The sequence below is a fragment of the Phalaenopsis equestris genome, unplaced genomic scaffold, assembly GCF_001263595.1.
Source record: "Phalaenopsis equestris unplaced genomic scaffold, ASM126359v1 Scaffold000235, whole genome shotgun sequence".
Lineage (NCBI taxonomy): Eukaryota > Viridiplantae > Streptophyta > Magnoliopsida > Asparagales > Orchidaceae > Phalaenopsis > Phalaenopsis equestris.
The window spans coordinates 301451-311319 of record NW_018164677.1 but is presented as its reverse complement, the minus strand read 5'-3'; the positions used below and the strand labels follow the sequence as shown (position 1 = coordinate 311319).

The 9869-nt window shown below is 35.4% G+C and overlaps 1 pseudogene; it reads left to right on the top strand.

Annotated features, from left to right (window-relative positions):
• Window positions 1–5239: 5239 nt before the first annotated feature.
• On the top strand, window positions 5240–9392 carry LOC110023918 (annotated as a pseudogene).
• Window positions 9393–9869: the final 477 nt, after the last annotated feature.

Here is a 9869-nt window from a genome sequence, read left to right as displayed (position 1 = left end):
TATATATATATTCAAAGAATGGGCCGGGGTGTGAGGTCCCCAACTCACCTTAATGGGCTCAACACCTGCCAGCTCTGGGGGTGACCTGGTGTGTGGCTTAAGACGACATTGCGCCACCAAGGGATTTAAACCCATGAACATGAGGGAATTTACGACTTCAGAGGGACTGCTCTACAACAAGCCACGGAATGCGAACGCGTGGATTCATTTTTTCCCCTAATTCTGTAGCATTAATTCTATAATTCCCCATAGTTGTAATTTCGATCAGTTATTTTATATATTAAAAAATAGTGAGGTCTCTCAATTATTCTATTCTTGATATTATTGGCGCCATTTTTTTAATTATTGACTATTTCTTATTTCATCCTTATATATATATATATATCGATTTATTTATTTTCAAAATTTTATCATTATCCTGTATGGTTAGGCTCTTAATAATTTCTATCAAATAAATACGTGCACCCGGATAGCATGCTCAACTTGATGTCATATAATTTAAATTTTAAATATTTAAATCAATGTGCATTTAAGGTCTATTTGTTCTTTGATTAGAATAATTAGAAAAGTGGCTTATTTTAAAGCCCACATTAATGAATAGTAAAAATTTATGTTTTTTAATAGTATTTAGAGATCAAGTGCACCAGCATAAAATAATTTAGATGAGGTGCTAATATTTTTTTTATTGAACCAAAAAAAGCAAGTTTGTTAAAATCGGATCTAAAATTAAATCGGAAGAAGGAAATGTTCAATGTTCATCGATTCAATTACTTATATGACATATATCATATTATTTGGTACTTCAAAAAAGCATTACTATTATTTTTTACGTCTTATTTCATGTTCAATTTATGTCATATTCAATTAATGTCATATTCAATTAATTTCATATTCAAGCATTGAATATGAGATAAATATGAATGGTAATGAATCCTCCTTGAAAGTTAAGAAGAAGCTCTCCTTACCGGAGAGTCACTGGAGAATCGATGAAGCCGAAGAAGAAGGTCGTGAAATGAAAAAAGGAGAATAAGAAGATGGAGGAAAATGTTCTTTCTCACCTTCTCCTTGAGGATGATGAAAATATTCTCAAGAAAGCCCCTTGAAAGCTCTCTTGCTCCCAAGATCCTCTACTCCTCTAATTTGTGGTTAGTTAGCTCAAATGAGCTCTTTGCCATGAGTTATTCAACTATAGGAAGAAGATCCAAGGTTCCAAGGCCGCTTTCCCAATTTAGCATGTACCCAAAATATCTCACATGCTGTTTTTAGGTGGAAAACTAAGCAATAGGGTAAGGACCAGCGGCCCCGGCCTCCTAGCCAGCGGGAATCAAGAGACCGAAGGTCCATTTTAGAGAGAGGGGCTTAGGTGGTGTGGCCACGCTGAACTCGGTGTGGTCACACCACTGTTCACAGTGTCGCGAACGAGGGCTTGGTGTGGCCCGGCCCGAGGACCGGCATAATTATGCGTGTGTGGTCACACCACTTATAAAGATTTTTGAGCTTTTGAGGAAGGTTTGGCTTAGCCACACTTGGTTTAGGCATGGTCATGCCACTGGTTAGGCGTGGCCACACCCAAATTAGGTGTGGTCACACCAGACCCACAAAAAATTTGAGCTTCGAGAAAAGCTTGTCAGGAGGGTTCCAGGCCTCGTAGAACCTCCAGAAGATCGAATATAAGCAAGTTGTGATACTTGATCCTCAGTAGGTGCCAAAAATGCATTTTAGAAGACCTCAAGGAGATGAAATGTATAATTGCCACAGAGTATAACAACTTCCTCATGAATTTCGTCTAGCTGGACCTTCTGCTTAAGATCTGAAGACGGTACAGGGTACTCTTGTCGACAATCTGCGTCACCGGAATGTCTGTATTAGCTGGATACATCCCTGACGACCGTCAAGCTGGAGGATACTGGAAGCAATGTCGGCTTGGCCACGATCGACTCATAGCACAATTACGATGGTGTAGACCCTAATTATAGTGTCGCGCACTCAGCGAGGATGTCCCGTATACATCTCATCAAATGGATGCCAATAGTTGGTTTATTTTGTGTCCACCACACATATTTTGAATATTTATCTCATTAGAATAATCAAAGATAATATCAAAAATAATATATTTGTTGAAAGATAGAAATACCATTTTATGATGAATTTGATTAATTGAATAAAAATTATATTCAATATTTGATGGCTTTATATTTAAATCAATAAATAGTTCTCCTACCTTGCCCAAAGACTGGATACGATTTAGATTAATGTGGGTTACAAACTTTTTATAAAAGCAAGTCCATATAGTTAATTATAACTTAGGAGATAGAATCTCTTAAGAAAACTTTCGATCAAGACTGAAGTTATGTCTTCAAGAATTTTTAAGTTTAATTTTCACGATTGCTTATTTAGATTCTTCAAATTGGAAAGATCAAAATGGAACAATTATTATTGAAACCTAAATGAGAAAAAAAATAGGAAATGTATATATATTGAGAAACTCAGTGACACTTTAATTATCATATTATTAGAATTCATCGATTTTTAAATTGAAGAATTTATTATTTGAGTTGAAATTTTTTTTAGAAAATTTAAGACTTATATCCTAATGGTATTTGATCATAAAAAAAAACCTAGAAAGCGAAGACTTAAATTGTAGCAAAATAAACAACATCGAAATCCTTAGACTAAGGTTGAGGTTCACTGAACGAGTAAAATATTAGACCTAGTCTAATAAGAAATGTAACACACAAGGACTTGTGACATGATCCCACAAAATACCGGACAAGCTCAACTTTACTGGACTTACAACCTTGCCTAGATATGATTGCCAGCTAAACCTACCTAAGATCTCAACATCAAGTATGTTTAATATTATGAAATGCAGGATAGGATGGGCTATTATTTATTAGAGAGAGAAAGTATGTGTTACAACTTGATTATGAGAATAAAGATGCTCAAGTATGAAATGCATGCACAAATTCCTACAATTAATGCAAATCAATTCTATTGCAAATCAATTCTATTTGCAACATTAAATTAAAATTTTATCCTATTTAAACTAAATATTTTTTTCATTTGATTCATATTTTAGTGTGAAGTGATAAGCGACTTGTGTATAGGTATGCAATCCTTGATGATGCATGCACGGAAGATTAATTTAAGTCCAATTCGAGCATGAAAATGTAGACACTAAGATGGTAATCCTACCAGGTCAAATCACCCCTTTCCGTGCATTGAGTAAGGTCCTAAAGAAAAAAAATATTTTATATATATGCATATGCCTAAGGGTGATCTTTTTATGTCTAATCCTAAATCAAGGGGCTACTAGTCACTTTCACTTTATTTCATTTTGTTGTTTATAAGCAATGATATTTTTAACGTATCAATACAATGTATTATTTTATTTTAGTTCGGTTATGAGTTTGATTTTAAAAAGTTAGATTTAAGTTATTTTAAATGGGGTTTAAAAATTAGTCCTTAACAGCCAATCAAAATCAATTAGGCTAAAAGCAAACACGTCACCAACAAACATAGGAAAAGAGGCAAATTCTAAGCAAGCACAAACAAAAATAATCATATATAAAACAACCATGACAATCTCACAAATCAAATAACTCAATAAAGTAGGTACAAATGAATTTTACCGTACACCACAAAAAAAAAAAAAGGTTGGATGACCACTCTTAAACCTGAGGTTGGCTCGTTGGTCAACTAGGCATTCTCGAGGAGTTCAATTCATGTTATGGTACTTTGAGGTTCAATCTCATCTTCTATTTGAGTTGAGGTTCAATCTCATCTTTTATTTGAGTTGAGGTTCATCGTCATCTTTTGTATGAGATTGGGTTCATGCTCATCTTCTATTTGAGTTAGGTTCAATCTCATCTTTTATTTGAGTTGAGGTTAATCATCATTTTTTGTTTGAGATGAGGTTCATCCACATTTGTCATCTTGCGGGTCCCACTTCAGATGGTCTAGACAGTCAAAACCAACAAACAAGGACAAACTATATACGAACTCAACAAGAAGTGCAACCATACACTTAGTATGGCACCCTACAAGAAAATGTCAGTATTCACGAAAAACAAATAAAACATAAGCAAACACAACAGTCTATTTGGAACTAGTGTCACACTGAAGCACCAGGCCCCGTGTCCTATAGATTGTGCTTAGAGACTTTATTTTAAGTGCCTGCATAAAAACATTACAATTTAGTATTTATTGTTTAGCAACTACCCTACTAAGCACGATCTCTTGCAGAAACAAATGTCAAAAATAACTATATAGTTGTCCTAACATTTTGAACTAGTGTCGCACTGCACAAAAATGTTAGTTTTCACGAAGAACAAATAAAACATAAGCAAACACAATGGCCTATTTGTAACAAGTGTCGTCCTGCAGCTCCAAGTCTCATAACCTATAGACTGTGCTTGGGGGCTTTTTATTTTAAGTGTCTGCATAAAAGCATATCAATTTAGTATTCATTATTTAACAACTACCGTACTAAGCACAATCTCCTGCAAAAAAAATTATCGTAAATAACTATATAGTCGTCCTAACATCTGGCCCGCTGCACAATGCGCTCTAACATTTATGTTGCGTTTGGGGTAGCTTATGCGTTTCAGGATAAACAAATTATCCTGCAACTCATAAATAACTATATAGTCGTCCTAACATCTGGCCCGCTGCACAATGCACCCTAACATTTATGTTGCGTTTTGGGCAGTTTGTGTGTTTCAGGATACACAACTTATCCTGAAACGCGTCCCGTGGGTCGACTGCGGGGTTCGACTCACGGCTTGCGTTTAGTGTAAAAATCCAACCGCGTTTTTCACATAAGCGGGCGAAAAGTGCGAAACAAACGGTACCGCGGCGTTTTAAAAAATGTCTCACGCACTTATAAGCTGCCCCAAACGGGCCCTTAAGACTAGCAAGCAATTGTAATAATCACAACAAACCGAACCAAACAAGCGTAATCAAACATCACAAATGGCCTAACTTAAAACTAAAGTTAATGATCTAACATGTCATCTAATGTGTGTGCAAGGTGAGTGTAGGAAGTCTAAATTAGCAATCTTTATTCAAGCTGTGATGTTTTCATTATTTTAATTTTCAAATTTATTCAACACAGTTTTCATGTAAGTTTAAATGCTTTGTGAATTTTTATGATTTTTATTTGGGAGAGATGGGCCGAGCAAGTTGAGTGTTTAATATGTACTCTATAATGTTTTAGGAGGTAGCCACTCAAAAACCCTATTTTATATTTGTGACGAGAAAAACTGGAAATAAGCAGATCGAGGCGGGGAGGCCGATATGGCGTGGCCGTTAAACCGAAGCCGATGGAGGAAGAGAAGCGTACAGGGTAAACCCTACTTCGTCTTCCTCTCTCTATCCCTCACATTGCTCCTCTTCTTCCTTTTCTTCCCCTCCTTCCCCTCCTTACTCCAATCCTTGCTCCTCCCGAAAACTCTTTCTCTTTCCCAACCCACAACAATCCAATGTGGGCCTCAAACTCTCGCCGGTGTAGAACTACTCGCCGGCGAGCGCTTCATCTGGTACGCACCACACAGCGGCTTCAGCAATCAGCTATCAGAGCTAAAGAATGCCATCGTTTTCGCAGCTATACTCAACAGAACCCTAATCATCCCCCCTGTTCTGGACCACCATGCCGTCGCGCTTGGAAGCTGCCCTAAGTTCAGAGTTACCAGAGCTTCGGATCTCCGTGCTTCCGTGTGGGATCACGTCATGGACCTCATCCGACACCGGAGGTCAGTGATATGCTGATCTTAAGCGCATATCTTAAAGATTTTGTTTAATTTGGAGGAATTAAGCAGAAATGAAATTTAATTTACCTCCTTATTGCATGTTCGATTGTTTGTTTTGGTTAAAGTTCATTGGAAGTTGATTTTACCCAGACAGTTTAGAACATGTGCACTTTTCTCTTTTTAATTCTCTGTTTTAACCCATAAAAAAGCTGAATTAAAATTCAAGTGTAAGTAATATTAAGATTTGTCCGGTTATCTTAAGCCAGATTGGTTCATTCTTCAATTTATTGCCAATTCCTTCAAAACTAACAAAGCGAAAGAATGACTTTTCTGCTCAATCTCTCATCAACTATGTTGGATCCAAAATTGTTTGTGGGTAACATCAGAATTTTAATATATTAACAATTCGAATTTTCGTTTATGATATCGGATGAAGATGAGGAGGCTATTGTAGATATTATTCCTCATAATATAATTTCATGTGAATTACTTATCTTGAATCTTATTTCAGTTTGTCTTTATATATTAACACTTAAGATTGAGATTTGTGTTTTATGTTTTTATGATAATAAACTAAATCGTTATTTTAATAGTTATATCATATTTATTAATTATTTTTAAGTTTATGAGTTTCTAATCTCAATTATGAGGCTTAAGCCTCAATCCGTTTCAAGGCTTACCCTTGACCTCATTAAGAAAAAATGCATTAATCCTGATTTTGCCTTTTTAAACCTTGGTTAAGGTGTAATTTTTATTATTTTAGTTGTTAACTCTACTTGTATACGACCAATCCCATGAGCAACAGCAAAATGTTAGGGAAAATGCTCATTCTCTTAGCTTTTAGAAGTTGGTCATGAAATTTTTTGACACTCACCACTTGGGGCAATGTTGATGGGTGTACTATATGCATAACATATGAAATTTTCCTTGGCGACACTATTAAAAGTTTATGGCCTATAAATTTTATAGTTAGAGCTTTTGATTTTAATTAAAGATTAATTACTTTCCAGTTTTTGAGTTTTTGATCTTCAAAGTGGCACCGACAGCATAACTTTTGTTAAATCTAGTTGTTAAGGCTACTTATGCAACAAATCTCATGAGCATTAGTTGAATGTTGATTATTTTGACTTCTAAAGATGCCCTAATCACTAAATAATAGAAGATCTCCAGTGAACCCTAAATAATAGAAGAGTTTGCCTTTTTGTTCACTTAATTTCATCAAGCTTCAATGTCTCTTTGATAAAAATGGAAAAAAAAAGGATCAAAATTGATGCATACCCATCAAAGAATTGAATTATGATACCCAAATATTATGCAAAAATTATGTCAAGACCATGAGATTGTTCCTCCGAAAACTTAGAAGAAGTTATATTTTGTGCAAAATTCTAGGTTCATTTTCAATAAGGTAACATGAACAACATAATAAATTATGTTGTAGACATACCATCCAAAATCTTATGCCGGGCTACAATATATTATAGCTGATTAAAAAATTTTGAAGCCAATTAGTTTGGTTGTGAAGAATCTTAGGTATAAACACATTTAAAAGCTTCTTCAGAGTGATGATTGTAACAACTACCTGCTAACTACATGGTTCAGCCTCTGATGGAACTTTCTTTTTTCTTTTTCTCACGGTAGTGAGCTAGAATTGTCTTAATGCTTGTGACGTATTCGCTGAGATGCCGGAGATCTCTTCTATTTCTAATATCAATAGTTCATCATCAACATTATCTGAAGAATGATCTAACCTTTTGTTTGTTTGTTTTTTTTTATAATTTTCTTTTATTTGTTTGTCATTTGTTTTAATGGTGGAAAGTAAAGATTTGGTAATGGTAATGGTGGTTTGGGAAAATTAATGAATTTTTTATTTTCTTTTGCTGTATTGCTCAATTAGAACAGGCTGAATCCCTCAGAGTATGTATCCAAATGAAAAGAAAAAAATATTGCGCATTCTCTCGAAAATTCAATTGAAATCGCCTTGTCTTATAGTTTGATAATAACGGGCTGATTTGTTACATCTCCTAGTTTCTGCAGAAGACTAGCTATAGATTGATGTGAATACATGACTTCTCATTGTTTCATTCGAACTTATCAGGGGAATCGCAGCCAAGTGTTGTTTGGGAGCGTCAATCAAATTGTTATTTTAATCGTATTGTAAAAAATGAGGTCAAAAATATTTTTTTGGGGATTATTGATGAAAGTACCATTCAAAAACTGGCAACATGACATTTAAATTTTTTTTTTGACATAATACAACAGTACGTTGTCTTATATTTTGGACTAAATGTCTTTTTGTTTCTGTCATTTGTTTATATTTTTTATTGTAAAATGTAAAATATACCAAAATACTAGTGACATATGTGTGTATCTATCTATCTATCTATCTATATATATATATATATCATTCATTTACCTTAAATTAAAATAATTTGTTGAATCCTGAATTCAAGTACTTAATATTTTTTTGAGCCCTTGCAGGTACATCTCAATGGCTGATATAGTAGACTTGTCTTCAGTGTCACCCAGGACCAGTCACCCATGACCCTTAAAATAATTGATTTTTGGATCTTTGCTTCACTTTGGTGTGGCTTAAACATGGATGGAACTTTCTATGGGGATCTATGCTATGCTATGTCTAGTATAGGTTCTATATCAAACAACTTCAATTACTGTAGGTCTCTGTTGTCTGGTGTGCATAGTAATATGAACCAGTGTTTTCATGCTGTGGAGGAAGATTGTAGGACCACAGTCTGGACTTACCAACGAGGTAATGATGGAACCTTGGATTCGTTCCAGCATGACAACCAGTTACAGAAACGAAAGAAAATTTCTTATGTCAGGAGGCGCAGAGATTTGTACAAGGCCTTTGGTCCTGGCTCTAAAGCTGAGATGGCCAAGGTTCTCGCTTTTGGGAGCCTTTTCACATCACCGTACAAAAATTCAGAGCTTTACATTGATATTCACCAAGCACCTGGAGATTCTCGAATACAGTCCCTGCTTAAGGATGTAAAGTTCCTTCCATTTACTCCTGAGCTAATAGCTGCTGGAAAAGAAATAGCTCAAAACCTGATTAAGGAACCGTTTCTATGCGCACAATTAAGATTACTAGATGGACAGTTTAGGAACCATTGGAAGGCTACCTTCTCTGCACTCGCAGAGAAGTTGCAGTCTTTACGGACAATGATAATGGCTTGATTCATATTTTTATGATGACAGATCTTCCCAACGGAAACTGGACCGGAACTTACCCGGAAGATATAGGAAATGATATCAAATCCTTCAAGCTGTATACCTTGACTGAAAGCGATGAGCGGGTGGTGCAGGCTGCAAAGAGAGTTGTGGCAGCAGAACATTGCTTGAAGTCTGGCTTTCTTCCAAGGAATATTAGCATGGTGAACAAGAGTAAAGTTTGTGGTCAGGCATTGTTAAAAGATATTCTATTATACATTGAGGAAATTGTATGTAGTTGTGCTTCAGTGGGATTTATTGGGACTGCAGGATCAACAATAGCAGAAAATATACAATTGATGAGAAAAAATAATATCTGCAAATTATAGTCTTGGGAATGCTACTTCGGTTCAGTGGCACAAGCTGATATTTTGATGAATTTGGATGCTTCTGCTGCCTAATGTGTAGTTTATGGAGATTGTATAGTTTATGGAGATTCTCCATATTTTAACAGTATCTTTCCATTTTTTTTGGTGAAAAGCTTATTACACTTAATTATTCCGCTGCAGTAAATTTATCGGTTAATGCAATTTTATTCCATTTATGAACAGCCTTTTATGATGGTCATCTCAGTATCTAATGATGAAATTGGCATTAGCATTCTCGCTTTGATTTTATTTGGCTGAAGGTTCTGTTCTAACTTAATTTAGCTGTTTTAAACATCAAAGTTTTCCTCTATTTGTTTGGTTGTATGCCTAATTATCTATATGATATGTAACGTACATGCATAAGTAATGTTTTGGTTTTGGGAATGAACTTTTGATGCTGCCTTTGGGGGCGTTTTGGGCAGCTTATTTGTGCGTTCCGCTTTTGAAAACATCGAACGCCTGTTTGTTTCGAGCGTTGGCTCGACGATCCCCCAACGCGCGATGGATATTTTTAAGGGGTCGC